A 16,172-nucleotide genomic window follows, 5' to 3' on the forward strand; every position below is an offset into this window, starting at 1 on the left:
AGCTGTAACCTTACTATTTATTCCATTGTTCATTTATGTATATATACATCTATATTTTATATATTATAGTATTAAGTTCAGACGCGTCTGTGCGTTCAATTAATAGAAATTGACAGTAACTTACATTGCGCTTAAATCTTCCAATACGAACGCATCTCAACATATTTAAAAAAAAAACATTTCTTTGAACTACAAAAGACAGGTTCGAACGCTGTATTACTGTAAAATTAACACGTAAAGACCATCATCACAGAAACGAGGTAAAAAAACAGTGTAAATGAGAGTATAACAATGATTTGCGATCCTCGAGTCGGTCATTAAGAGGCTTTTAATTGAATAAGAATGACTTTTAATACTATTAGTATGTAGTACTTCGTGTCGTACTCGAATGCTTTCGGTAAGCAAACAGTGGAAGTAAATTCTTACATGTAAAGGTACGTACACAATGAGTTGCTTAAATAATATTAAATAAATTAATAAATGTTTATATTCACGTTTATCTGTTCTCGAAGTGGATAATTTACTGTCAAAATCAAAAACAAATTTATTCAAATAGGCTGCAAAATCACCTTCGAATCATCTTACAAATTTCAATTTTAATTATTTTTTAAAAATGGTATCTACCACTGATTCGGAATGTAGATTCTGCGGAGTAGAATTGGCAAGGAATTCCGCAGTTAATCTTTAAAAAAAACTGTGTTTTAATATGAAATGGCTGTGGTTACATGATACATATTTAAATATAATTCCCAGATTCTTGATTCTGCAGAGGAGAATTGGCAAGGAATTCCGCAGTTAATCTTTAAAAAAAAACTGTGTGTTTAATATGAAATGACTGTGATTACATGATACATATTTAAATATAATTCCCAGATTCTTGATTCTGCAGAGGAGAATTGGCAAGGAATTCCGCAGTTAATCTTTAAAACAAACAAACTGTGTTTTAATATAAAATGACTATGGTTACATGATAAATATTTAAATATAATTCCCAAATCGAAGATCCCCAATCTTTGTCGAAGCTGAAGGCGATTCCTTAAAATAAAATTAAAGGTGCAGCTTACACTAAAAAAAGATGCCTGTAATGTAGGTTTTATGATAAATAATTATAATAATTTAAAAGTAACGTAATAAAATTTTAGAAATATTAAGAGATTAAGGATTTTGGAAGTCTATGGATATAAGGTGAGGTTTAACATTATTTTAAAAAATATTTTGCAACTAAAATATATTTCATAATGAAGTATGATAAGTAGATGTTGTAAGTTAGTGTTCATGAAATTAACTAATTAGCTTGTTTGTTTAAACGCGCTATTCTCAGGAATAGCTGGTTCTAATTGAAAATTATTCTTCTATGAAATACTCCATTTACTGAGGAATCAACGCAGGTGAAACCGCGAAGCGCATATAGGGTAACAAAGGACTGGTTTGTGAGTAAGATATTAAATATTGATTTCGGCTACACATTGTTTAGTCTGTCTGACACATTTCTGGAGTAATAAATGTACTCCCAGAATTTAAAAAATCGTTAAAAAAATAAACCATAAGTGTAAAAGTACCTTAATACTTCTACGCCTTAGTAATCGCTATCCGTAGACCATTTAAATTCATTGTTTTCATCATTTTTATCGGTTTTTATATTAATTATATTCCCCTCACCTTGTCCTTTGAAGGTTTTACATTGAATCGTCTGCAACAATGTTCTTTAAGGTTACACGCTTATTAAAACTTTATATTTTTACACTTTACGTGTTATTCATGTATATTTTTTCGATGTTTTTAACATTGTATAATTAATATTTTTTTCTTGCATGTTGAGTTATATACAACTTTTGTCTGATTTGAGAGTTTTTTATCAATTTTACTTAGGATTTCATCTTTTTTTTTCATACAACTAAGTCGGCAAATGTGCGCACGGCTCAACTGATGGTAAGCGATTACCGTAGTTTCAACATTAGAAACATCGCAAGCGCGCTGCCGACCCCCTTCTCTATTCTGATCACCTTACTCACCAACAGGAACACAACACTGTTTGAAAACAGTATTATTTAGCTGTGATCTTGTAAAGTCGAGGTACTATTTCAGTCAGGCTGATCTATATTTTGAGCAGGAAATTTCCTGCTGGCTTACCTTTACTTAAGATCTCATTTACAGCCATCGTTTCACTCTAATAAGTTAAAACTTATTAAAAATAATTATCTTAATGTGTTATAGCCTATATTGGATTAGAAATCTGTGAGTACTACATCTAGATAGTATGACTTATATATTGCGAATCAAAATTTTCTTTGTCCTAATTGATATTGAAAACATTTTTAAATTGTAATTTTATAGCGTAAATAATCAATATATTTTAAAAAATTGGTTCATTAGTTTCTGAAGTTTTCTAACAAATACTTTTAAAAAGTATTTAAGTAGTAAACATCAGGTTTTTGACGAGACCGTTAGCGCAGTATGTAGTGGCCTTGCTTTCTTCTCCATGGGTTGTGTTTTCGATTCCCGCCCGAGTCTGGGTGTAATTTATATTTACATAGGTATTATTTGTATGTATATTTGCCAATGAGAACTGCTACAACCGTCGGCTTTTACCTATAACACAAGTATTAAGTTGCTTACCATAGAAACAGACGGCCGTGCGCGTATATTATTATTAATCTGTTATTAATATTATCAAAGTGTTAATAATACATGTTTTCAAAGTATAAAAGTGTAAATTATTCCAGTAAATATCAATGTTAGTATTCTTAATTATATATTTTAATTCGATATTATTTACATTTTCTGTCATGCGATTCATATCAATTTACGTTATTTTTTTTCTGTCAATCTATTATTTATTGTTTCGTGTCGATGTAAGCAACGGAAACGTGAGTTTCTAATATAGATATTGAAATGAAATTTTTTTTACAATATATTAGTTATGTTATAGCGTGTTGAATGTAAAACCTCTTCCTCCTTTGATTAGGTGGAAACATTTTTATATATAATCGTGTTACGTTATCTGTGAATTTATTAAAAAATAATAATACTAAGAATATGTTTCTCAGTATTTAATTATTGTATCTATCACAAATGATATTAATTCTAATTATTATTAATTTCAAGTACTCTTTCCAACTATCGATTATAAATTTATATGAATGTTCAGAATTAATAAATGAATAATGAATATTATCAGTTCGTGCAGTTGCTTCTTCTTACTTTTATAATAACACTTTTATAATAACTATAATATAATTAAATAATATTTTATAAAACTTTTATAATATCTTTAAAGGGATTCAGTTACAACTTACACAATATCAATGTTTAAGTAACATAATGTTATAAATTATACTAACGTTATAAATAGTACTTACCCATCACAAGATAACACTTACAAATACTTGATTATTATGCTTTTAGCAAAAAAGTAGCTCACGAACGAATCACTTCATAAGAGTGTCGCTCAGACAAAGAATACGAAAAAAAATAATCCCAATGTCTACACAAGCCTGGGTCATACTGTTCTAAATAATAATGATACCAAAGATAAAATGGATAGAAGAAATGACACAAGAAATATCCAGAAATGATCCCATGAACGAACAAATTTCCACCACTTTACATACATTAGTATACATTTTACGTTTCGTTAATCTGTTGCACCTCTTTTGTTTTAATATTTACGAGCCCCTCAACTTTTATCGCCGCGTATTACTATTGTTTCAAACCATCTTACTAACGAACTACATTATTTTCTCATTGTTATTTAATAAATTCATACTTTCTAACATCTAATTATTCACATGAAAATTTTGATGATAAAATTTATTTAATATTTTCATTGTGGCTGTGAATGTATTTTATTTAAATTAAGTTGATTTTATCTTTGAGATATATATATTTGTATGTGTCGTTATAATGATAGAATAATTATTTCGTTTTTTCATGTCGTATTAGATATGCATTTTTAATTTATTTTAAGTTTAATTTCTAACTTTATCCGTTGAATAATATACCTATATAGGCTTAAATTAAGAAGATTTGTATTAAAGAAAAAGTGTTTTAAGGCTTTTAAATTCTCTTTTTCGAATTGAAACTCAACTATTTATACAGCTCAAAATTTAGTTGGTAATAAAATATAATTTTTCCAATAATTAACTGTAGTAATAATTTAAAGAAATTTTCTTAATCTGTTGATTAAATCGCAGACTTAAAATAAAAAATGAAAATACCTTTGTAATTCTAGGTCTTTGTATATCCATCCAAAAAAACCTTCAAGGCTCCACCTAGAGTAATTTTAAAACGCGACGCCTAAGGTCTTATGAGCTAATCTTTTGCATAGAATTACTTTGTCTGGAAAAAAAAAACAATATTCACCGTAAGCTAAGAAAGTGCTCCGCTGCGCCTCAACGACGCTACTCCGCTTTAGACATGCGCATTTAAAATTACTTACAAAGTACGGGATACTTAAAAATGTATAATGTAACAATGTTTTTCAAAGACTTCATTTATTGTGCATAAAATAGTGTGTGAAAAGGTTACGTTTTTCCAGACTATTTTTTACTTTGTAATATTGATTGCGCTTCGATTTTGGTCCACCTTTTAATGTCATATTTTGCTTATGTAGTTAAATTGAAATATTCAATCGATACTAAAAATATAATTTGTGTAAGTCTAGATTAGTTAAATTCCTGATTGAGAAGTTGAATTTAGAAGTTTATGTTCATACCAATATCAAATATGTTGAAATTTTATATTAGGCATATGAACGTGTACTTGAAAGTAGTTTTTTAAGAAATATTAAAGATCAGAATTTTTTTAAATCCAAATGCAATGTGATCTACGTTTGATAAATTTCACAATTTCGAAATATTGTCATCCATAAATTGTACATTTGGTGTGATCATTATGATAACAAAATACGTCACGTGAGTCTGTAGATTTTCAAACGAGTTTTAGTTGAGTTAACTCAAGGTAAGTTACGCATCATCAACTCAACGTTATTCTCCATTACTCAGCTGTTAACAAATGACACTGTTCTAGAACATTACATTAGCGGACCGACAGGACACATTAATACTCGTACACGCATTTTAAAAAGCTAATTACGATAGCATTTTCCTTTCGATCTAATGGTTAGTGTACAAGCACGTGTGTCCGACGCTCTGCAACCCGCATTTTCAAGAACCGGTAATTTAACGTTATCCTATACCAATGTGCAGCTGCGATGCACTCCAATGAGTGTGAGCAAAGGCTAAATAAATTTCTTGTTCATCGAAATGCGTAAAGTTTTTAATTTTCATAATGGAAAGTTAGGGATGTATCGTGTTACCCAACGGCGAGTGTAGTTAGCGAAGATGCGTTATCGATTGTGTAATGATTGTTAACAAAATTTGTCGATATACATTTTTTTATTAAAAAAAAATGTTTAGTGCTTGTTCGATAATATTGATTAATACCATTTTATTACCTAGTATATAATTTGGAATTGTGTAACAAAGTAAAAATAGGTGAGGTGACTTTTTTGTTCCTAACGACATATTACTGACACCTTCGACTATGGAACCATAAAACGATATCAGAACCATGGAAATAATATCAAGCAAAGATTGAAAAAAGACTGTACTTTTAAGTCAGTGAATCACGCAATTATCGCGCAATCGTCCCAAAAATTAAAATTTTAGATAACTACATTATACATTACTCAATCTCCACTAAATACTCTATATCTATATACTGTAGATTTTTTTTTTATGTCAATAGGTCGGCATACAAGCGTACGGCTCACCTGATGGTAAGCGATTACCGTAGCTTATAGACACCTGCAACACCAGAAGCATCGCAAGCGCGTTGCCGACCCAATCCCCAGTCCCCCCAGGAGCTCTGGTCACCTTACTCACCAACAGGAACACAATACTGCTTGAAAGCAGTATTATTTAGCTGTGATCTTCTGTAAGGTTATACTGTAGAAATAATTCTAATTTTCAATACCAAACACTTATGCGAAATTATTTTTACAAAATCTAAATATAACTAGTTTATTTTATTTTATATCTACTAACATAAGTTTTAATAATAAAGGCTTGCAGAACACTTGTTTATAACTTGATAGTTTTTAGTATATTATTAATAACACCGAGACACACAGTAATAAAATAGTTAATTTTCACATTAAATCCTCTTCTATTATTTAAATATTTGTTTATTAATTATACTTTGAACATAAATTCAAGATAGATATGAGAAATAATAGTTGTATACACAAGGTATATAATACATAGATTTGTATATAAGTTACTATAAAAATAAACTGAATTACAGAAACTGTTAGAATGTCAATAAACTACCAATGATCGAACAACAACAAAGCCAGCCCTGCGGTCACCAACCCGCCTGCCGAGCGTGGTGACTATGGGCAAAACACATGAGTTCACGTTATTTTTGGCGTAAACTTGTGGCCTATGTCCAGCAGTGGACTGTATAGGCTGTAATGATGATGATGATAATAATGATCGAACATTTGTGATATACACAATTGTGATATAATGCTAAAGAAGCTTTGCTTTTATCACTACGAGTATAGTTACAAGATTCTTCTGTTTGTCTACAACTGTAAACTCGACATTTTCTGAGGCGTTTAACTCAATTAGTCCTTTGGCCTCTGTCAACTTATTATTTATGATGCATTTCTCTTATCCACAACCAAACTTATTGTGTTTTAGTTAATATATCTTCAGCATCATGGTGGATTAAGCTCCAATGCTTTTCCTACGTGGAGAAAAAATCCTATGCAGTGGGATATTACAGGGCGAATTGTATTTCCAAGTGGTGGATCCATAAGATGTTTTTTACTACTTGACCTGAAATAGGCTCTAAGCACCTGCTGATATAAGTATACTATATATAAGGAATTTAACTGTAAGATTAAATCAACATCATTTTGATTAAGTCTATATAACAAATACATTAACAAAACCTTAAAAACTGATGTATACGGTTGATAAATCGGTTATATACGTCAGCCTTGTCAGCTAACTGTTAAACAGGCCCCAAGTTGAATTACCTCCCACCTCATGTCCCGATGAAAATGATTATTTATAAATATATTTCAATAGAACCTAGTTTTAAATCGACGTATAGATATTAGTCTCGAATAAATTATAAAGATTTATTCGATATTCGCTTCATTAAGCCGTATTAATTAACGGTTGATAAATTGATCACCAGTTAGTGATTATAATTTCGAAACGGATTTGTTATATAATTTTGCAAATTGATGCAATGCTATCTGATCGAAACGGCTTAGTATAATAATATTATATCGTAAGTTTGTCTTGAATGCTCGATAATTGACTCGAGTAAAAAGTTTAACTCGGTGTTTATTGTGGAAATAGTCTTAAAGCGCTTACAGCGTTGAATTCGCGCGCATTCATACGTCCGTGTTATGTTCCGAATTACGTAATAATTGTATCGTAGATAGGTGGTCACAGTATATATAACCTTCCACCGATAAATCTTAAGTTTTTCTTTGAGAGAGAAATAGTATCGTAATAAGAAGTATCGGTTGCATATACTTAAAGTATTTTTTTTTACTTTAATAAAGAAGGTAAAACTAAAATGTATAGGGTCGCGATTGTTGACCTACTAGTTGAGATAGATTTCCGTAGATTGTTAATCTGTCTAGATGATATTTACAGCCGAATAAAAAATAAAAAATAAAACAAAACTTTTAGCTTGGTAATTTTTAATAGTTTCTTTTTTCTACACACACTTTTTTAAATTTTCTTAAAATGCTTAATTTATTAAACTTCACGAGATTTATTGTTATCTCGAAAAACATAGTTATTACGTAGATATGAATTTCGACCGTTATTAACTCAACTTTAGCATATCGGAACCTTGCAATACTATACTGATAGTATTTAACATAATTATGTGTAATGGTATGACAATTATTTACCCACGACGCTGGCGTAATTTGTATGGAATGTATTTTTTTATAGCAATTTGTCATCTTTGTCCATACTTATTCAGACGTGGGGGACATTTTTAATGCTTAAAAACACTGCGTTTAAAAATAGTTATTATTTAGAATGTATCACTACAGCCTATACAGTCCATTGCTGGACATAGGCCTCCACAAGTTTACGCCTAAAATAACGTGAACTCATGTGTGTTGCCCATAGTCACCACGCTGGGCAGGCGGGTTGGTGACCGCAGTACTGGCTTTGTCACACCGAAAACGCTGCTGCCCGTCTTCGGCCTGTGTATTATGTGTATTATTTAGAATGTATGGTACATACATATATACACGTACGAGATAATACAGTACTGTAAAAACGCTTGGTAGTCCATTTTTAACGGACTTCCGGAAATGTGGTGCTTGTCACGTGGTCAAATTTGATCGAGATATATGACTACTTTTTGAGTAATCTTTGATAACGGGTATTTACTTGACTATTTTTTCGTCGTGACAACACAATTATTAAGAAGCGTTTTTTATTTGTAAAAATATGTCGTATACAATTCTCGCTCGACGCATATTTTTAAGTTTTGACCTAACCAGTCCTATGAGCGATATGTGATTCTTATGTTAGAAAAATTTTGTCTGTTAATTAGTGATTCCAGAAGTTAAGTCGTCTAATAGATCCATACATAGAATTTGCGCTCTCTATCCATTTCTATATCTCTATATATCAAGCCATTTGCTTCTAAAATTAGTACAGATTGACGAAACTATAATTTAGCTCGTAGTTAAAAGTGAAGCTACCATCGTTTTAAATGTTGATTTAGCTTCTTCATATGAAATTTTGTGTAAAAAATTATATAAATGTATGTGTATGTAAAAAATTATATAAATGTATGTGTTTTTTTGTATGTATTTATTTATTTATTTATTTATTTCCGTATTTACACAACATATTCAAGTAACAAGTGACAAAAAAGGAACAATCAGTTTCTAGGTTTAATTTGAAAGCAATTACTATTTTGATCTCTACTTCTCCTAGCTAGGTAGCTGAGCTATCTGTATTAAGGAGAAGAGATTTGCCTCCCAAGAATTCTACAATTTTTACTTATCATAGTTTGCCACGAGTTGTTCAGAGTTCAAAGTTACATTATAGATTATAAAGTTACATTACATTCTACAAAAGATAACATACATAATTTTTAATATTAAGTAGGTTAAGAGTGAAATAATAAAAAACAAAAAACAAACAAAAAAAAAAAAAAAAAAAAAAAAGGAAATAAAATAGTAATTTTGTAACAGATATGTCTGCATGATTTCAACTAAGAGTTACCAATATGTATTTGTGTGTGCGTGTATGTAAGTGTGTGTTGGTATATGTTTTGTTGTGTGGTTGTGTTGGTGTGTATGTTTGTGTTTCTGTGTATGTTTGTGTGTGTGCAAGTATGCTGATATGTCTTTTATCAGGAAATTTGGTGGATGCACTACATGGTGACCGAATTAAGCAATCAGTTTGAGGAGTTCTTCAGTTTCGTCATAAGTTTTAGAAAGAAGAAAGGAACGGACGGTTCTTTTGCAAGTTGCATAGGGTAAGGAATAGATAGGTAATTTTATATTTAGTTTATTATACAGATATGGCCCGAGAAAATAATTAAATCGTTTTGTGAAGGCATAATTCGACTGTGGGATAGTACATATCTTGTCTTTTCGTCGTTTTCGGATCGGAATAAAGGGAGTCTTTCTGTGTTGCATAAGAATAGTCTGTAAAATATAGTGCTGTCTGACGTTGACAACATTCCATGTTTTGTAAAGTTCTGTAGTTGGGTAAATAATAGGCTTAAATGTGGCTACCTTCAATATTGCTCTGTGGGCTATTTCCAGCGGTTTTATTGCGGAAGAAGCAACGCCACCCCAACATGCAATGCAGTAGGTAATAATTGTTTGACATAAGGCATAATAGACTGTGCGTATTACATAACAGTTGGCAATATGTCGTAGGTTTTTAAAAATATAAATTAGTTTCCTGACCCTAGTTGTAAGAAGATTAATGTGTGTTTTAAAGTTAAGAGTTTTGTCTATGTATATACCTAAGTATCGTATATTATCAACGGTGGCTATGAGAGGACATTTGCATGCTGTGTCTATTTGTGAGTATGTGTGACAGGAGTGAGCTTTTAATATGATAGGAGTTTGGGGTTGTGATTTTGGTGAAATAGAAAAAGTTATAAATTTTGTTTTTGATGTATTTAATGTAAGAGTATGAGAAAGAAGCCAATCATATGCAGAACTAAGACCGTTTTGAGCAATAATCTGAACTTCAGCCCACGAGTTTCCATAAAAAGTTAGTGCTGTGTCGTCAGCAAAAGACACTATTTTTGAATTAGGGGTATGTATAATATGAACTAAGGTGATTTGTAGTTGAAGAAAAACATAGTGAGGAAATCTGCATTTCATTGTTGTAATTCTCAGACATACTACAGACTACACGTACATGTATCACTTGCAAGCCTTAATCTTTTATCTTAGTAGAAGCAAATAGTGAAGATCACAGCTAAATAATACAGCGATCCAGCAGAGCTGCTGAGGATAGGATCAGCAGCTGTGCTCTTGCGTTGCTTCTGGTATTGCAGAGGTCTCTAGACTATGGTTACCGCTTACCACTAACCATAAGCTTGTTTGTCGACCTAATCGTATAAATAAGTACCTAAGATTGATACAACAACAAAATATCTTACAGGATTCTATTGGATTCAATATCGCCTAAAATTGCGTGAATCGATATTCAAAAGAAGAATAAAAAACATTAATATAATTCTTAGGGGTCGAACACACCTGCACACTCGATGAGAATCATCTATGAAGCCACGGCCACACCTGTGCGGTCAAGCGATATAACAACACAAAACACTTTGTGCACTAATTACGAGTATAAGAACACTTAGACACGCACACGTGCATACGTGACAGGACACTTAGGTATTCACACATATATAAGTGTAACGTGACACTCATTAAATATACACATCCACTATTATTTTTTTTATTTATTTGTTTTTCTAACCGATTATTCATGTATATGTATATAATGGTATTGAGGTTTATTACAGCCTATCTTATTTTTTATAATTTACAATTCTATATCTATACATATAATAAAATGGTAGGAAAGTCAAAACTGTACATTGAATATTTTTTTTAAAGAATACTCGGGGTGTGATCTACAAGCGATACCGAAGCCAAAAATATAGTTTTTAGAATTTTTGTCTGTTTGTCTGTATGTATGTCCGGGATAAACTCAAAAAGTACTGCATGGATTTACTTCAAATTTGGCACGAATATTATTAAGAAGTCGGGTCAACATATAGGCTACATATTATCACGCTATCACTTACGGGGCACGAGCAGTGAACCTTTATTTCTTCAACGCATTCTGTAACAACGTGTAATCTAACGACGCATATTTGAATGTTGTTGTTATTATGTTAATAACCATGCTATAAGCTAGCTTCACACTATAAAAAAAGATATTTTTTAATTTCTAATTAATAATTCTTATTCTCTAGTATATTTAGTATCAGCATTGCACCCGTGCGAAGCCGAGGCGGGTCGCTAGTAATTATATAAATTTATATTTTACACCCAGACACAGAGTGGGAATCGAACCCACAAACCTCGAAACAGAAAGCGGAGCAAGTATAATCTACTTCAACAGGCGAGTTAATGAAAGAAAATTAAATGAAATGAAAACATTTATTTCGCCATAAGGTAATTCATACTTAACGAAAGTCAAAAATAATATCATTTACAAAAAAAAAAAAAAAACAATCATAAAAGAAAGTTAAGGTAGCAAAAAATAATACATACATACATACACATACATACAATAACATACATAGTATACAATTTACATACTAGTGAAGATAACGCGTTTGTAACCGTTGGGTACATCGAGTAACTTGATACCGATATATACAAACTTTTTGCGTATTTCATAATAACCTTTCCACGTCGTTATTATAACATTTAATACAAACGATAATAAGCCCGCTGTATGATAATTACAAAGGCATAAATAATTCAAGGGCAGAGTACACACGCCACTTCCGGAGGTTTGTCCTAATTAATGCGTCTGAGACCCCATAATAAAATATATACTATATTATAATAATAATTATTTTTTGAACGATAAACAAGGTTTATGGGAAATTTGAAATTAAGTATAAATGAATGAAGTATATAAATATGTCATATATTTTACAGCTAAAAAACGAATAATTTAGGAAATATGACAACGCGTTGGCGTAACGGTCACAACACTGGTTTGTGGCTTCCGTCCTTGTGGGTTTCCCCACCTTGCCTCGAAGAGGGAATATATTCGCCAACCTGCGTGGAGCAGCGTGGTAGGTTAAGCTCTGATCCTTCTCCTACATGGAGAAAGAGGCCTTTCCCCAGCAGTGGGTATAACAGGATGAAGTGAAACACACACACACACACACACACACACATATATATATATATATATATATATAACTCGATTTTTATGTTAAAAAGAACGATTTTCGCGTGCGCGTTATAGGATAAATAATTAACTGACGACGGGAACTGATTTTTTTATTGGTGCAGTCGGCAGAGCACTGCTTTCCGCTTTTTCTTAATTTATATATGTATATATGATAAATATGTATATTAGTCGTGTAAAAAAACATAAAAATGACAAAATCATGAAGCATAAATTAATGGTAGAATACATTCTGATGTATCTATGTAGCCTTACGATACATATAAAATACATTAAAAATTATACTCATTAAAATAACATATTTATATAAAGAATGGATTTAAAAAAATGTTTTACCCGACAACATATAAATATTTGACCTAAGACCTTAAAGGGACACATCGAAGCCGAGGCTCGTACTTAAGCACCCACGCTTGATTTGAAGATTTATTTTGTAAGGTCAGAAAGTTTAACGACCGAAGGACGAATCTCTACTGAATTGCTGTGCTATTGTTATATGCGGATATAAAACGTGCGGATTTTACAATCCTCCTCAAAAATTGCTATGCATTTTATTTTGTTTACTACCAAATCTAATGTCACATGTAAATTATATTATATTTGAAATCACGACATTTTGATTGGTGAATGAATGTGAATGTGGCTGAATCAGAGCTTGTAACATCTCTCTGCTGGGCATAAACTCCACAGGCCTCTTTCTTAACGACCCCACAGACCTCTTTCTCCATATATGTACAATTACTTAAATTATTTTTAAATTTAATTTTTAAAAATTTATTTATATTGGGACATGAGGATTTACCTCAGTATACCAACAACACTATTTAGAAAACAATATTGAATACTTCCTATTTTTTTCACAAGATTATTTGAAATTTAAAAAAATATGACATTAATAAACAATTTTCAGAATAAAGCTTAAACTAAACGTATGTTGAGTAACTATCAAGTTTTATCTAAAGCACTTTTATTATTCTTTTTTTATATATTATTTTATAGCGCTGTATATCTCAATATAGTTACGTATCTATTAGACAACAAACCTTAAGATACGATCTTAGCGCCATGTCCACTCGTACAGTCGAAAACTAATTGTGACACCTTTGTTCGTCTGTATTACTTTTTAAACTTAGCACGGAATCTTGAATAACACGTAAAGTTCAATTGGGGTTTTAAATTTAAAAAATATATATATAATATATAATATTTATAAGTACTTTAAATAATAAACAACTTCGATACTTCAGCTGTTTTAACGTGACAGTTGTACTTATAAATAAAGTGGAAACACATTAGATGGATTATTAATCAAATCGTAATCGACTTTATTCTAACCACGCTTAAAGGACTGTTAATCGTTAATTTATTTTAATAAATTAATAAATGTTATTTTTTTTATACAACTGTATCGGCAAACAAGCGTACAGCTCACCTGTTGGTGACGCCTGCAATACCAGAAGTATCGCAAGCGCGTTGTCGACTCTTTCCCCAAACCTCCCAGGAACTCTGGTCACTTAACTCACCACAGGAACACAACACTGCTTGAAAGCAGTAAGCAGTGATCTACTATAAGGTCGAAGAACTTTCCCAGTCCGGCTGCTCCAGATTTTGAGCAGAATATTTCCTGCCCTAACCTCATAGATTGTCTGGAAGTAATCGCTTTATTAACGATAAAGTCATGTTGTGCACCTTTTATCATGTATTAGGTACTGTGTTTCTAAAACTATTAATAAAAATAATTATCTGTCAAAGACGCATCTAGGTCACATTACTGTATAAAGTTACTTGTTATTATTGAAGCGAAACAGCTCGATCATAGCCATAAATACAGATATACAAATGTCTATACGAAACAGTCAACTTTTTAATGGATATTTGTTGTACATATACTATCTGTGAATGAAATCACGTCGTAGATTGTCAATTTCATTTTTCATGTAAATAATTACAATGTGATCAAGTCGTTCATATAAAAAAAAACTACCAAATAGCAGTAATCACCGAAGACGCTGCCACCCGTCTTCGACCCGTGTATTTCAAAACCAGCAGTTGGATGGTTATCCCGCCATCGGTTGGCTTTTTAAGTCCCAAGGTGGTAGTGGGACTGTGTTATCTTTTAGTCGCCTCTCAAAGCACCCATGGGAGGGGGTGGCTATATTCTTTACTGCCATAGCCACACAGCAGTGGTTTTGGTTAACTTGTGGAGGCCTATGTCCAGTAGTCGACTGCGATAGGCTGCAGTGACTCCATATATTTTTACAGTTAAACTAGTCATTGCGTATAAAACCCCTGAATCATAACGAATATATCTTTTATCAAGTTCATAATCTATATAAAGACGCTATAAAGCATGACCAGTTTGCTAAAATAAACCGTGAAACCGCAAAACGAAACAAAACCGTGCAATCAAACAAAACCTCACCTCACAAAGTAATAATCGTTTTAATTAAACATTCGATGAACAAGATTTATTATAGAACGAGAAAACAATTACAACTCCGGATATTTGTTTTCTAATCGTTATAAAAATCGATAATTTAATCGATATTTCATTCGAATCATATAATTAAACGCGACGGTGGTGTGAATTGTGAACAAAGTTTCATATTTTATATACATATAAAAGGCGATGGACGGACGAGATAGGGCCAATTAAAACAATTCTATCAAAATATTTTGTGCCAGGTCATCCACCTGCTTGTATAATTTATTCATAGGCGAACGGCGCACTGGCGTTTTCAGCGCTCGACGAGTTTTAAGTTCTCGTTCTCTTCTCGTTTAACTATTTTGAGAGAGGCTTTGTAGGTTTTATTTTTAAAAATATATAAACAGTTTTTAAGTATTGTTTATTTTTTAATTTAAATTTTGTTTAATTCATTGCAATGTTTACAGATAGTGGATATCTTTCTCATTATGTTTTTTTTGTTACGTAATTAATTTTGGTAGGCATGGGCACAGTAAGGTATGAAATACACTTAATATAATAAAGGTAACGTTACTGATACCGTTTATGCTTCTTATATGAGTTTTGTTATTACTTAGCTTGCCTCTTTAATTGAATTCATACATAAATTCTTTAAAAAAAATAATTCAGACATATATAAAATATACAGTTACAAAAATGTATTTTTGAATGTCGAAAGAAACCAAAATATTCATATAACTATTACCCAATCTTCGTTTCGAATTATTAGTCCTATAGAAAAAAATAATGTTTTGTGTTTGTTTGTGTGTGTTTATGATATATTTATATTTAAAAAAAAACGCGCGCTTTTTTCTCGCTCCACAACCGTCACTTAAAGGACGCCCTAGTCTCGGAACTGCCTATCAAGTTTTTAATCCATAGTGCATAAACGATTTTATCGATCACTCGATATTAATTTACTAACGACAATTTGTGTAAATTTTTCTGAATAATATTATTATAAAACATTTTGATTCTAACGATAATTTTCAAATTAGATTCAGTCTTCGATATGAAAATATTTATGTAACGCTTGTCCGATCAAGATTCCTTTATAAATTTAAGTATTGAATTGAAATTAGTTTAATATACACTATAATTAAGTTTAGAATAATAAGCTTGTTGTATATGACCGTAATGAAATACAATGTAATAATTTATACTAAAATTCAAATTCGTATATTAAATAATTAGATACGCCACGGTGAAACGGGTGGGTGAAAATTAAATTTCTACTT

General features: G+C 31.2%; 1 protein-coding gene across 1 annotated transcript in view; it reads left to right on the forward strand.

Annotated features, from left to right (window-relative positions):
• LOC123668980 (homeobox protein araucan-like) overlaps window positions 1-16,172 on the forward strand; it is a 128,324-nt gene that overhangs the window by 15,020 nt on the left and 97,132 nt on the right. The window lies entirely within an intron of this gene.

The sequence above is a fragment of the Melitaea cinxia genome, chromosome Z (genome assembly GCF_905220565.1).
Source record: "Melitaea cinxia chromosome Z, ilMelCinx1.1, whole genome shotgun sequence".
Taxonomy (NCBI): Eukaryota; Metazoa; Arthropoda; class Insecta; order Lepidoptera; family Nymphalidae; genus Melitaea; species Melitaea cinxia.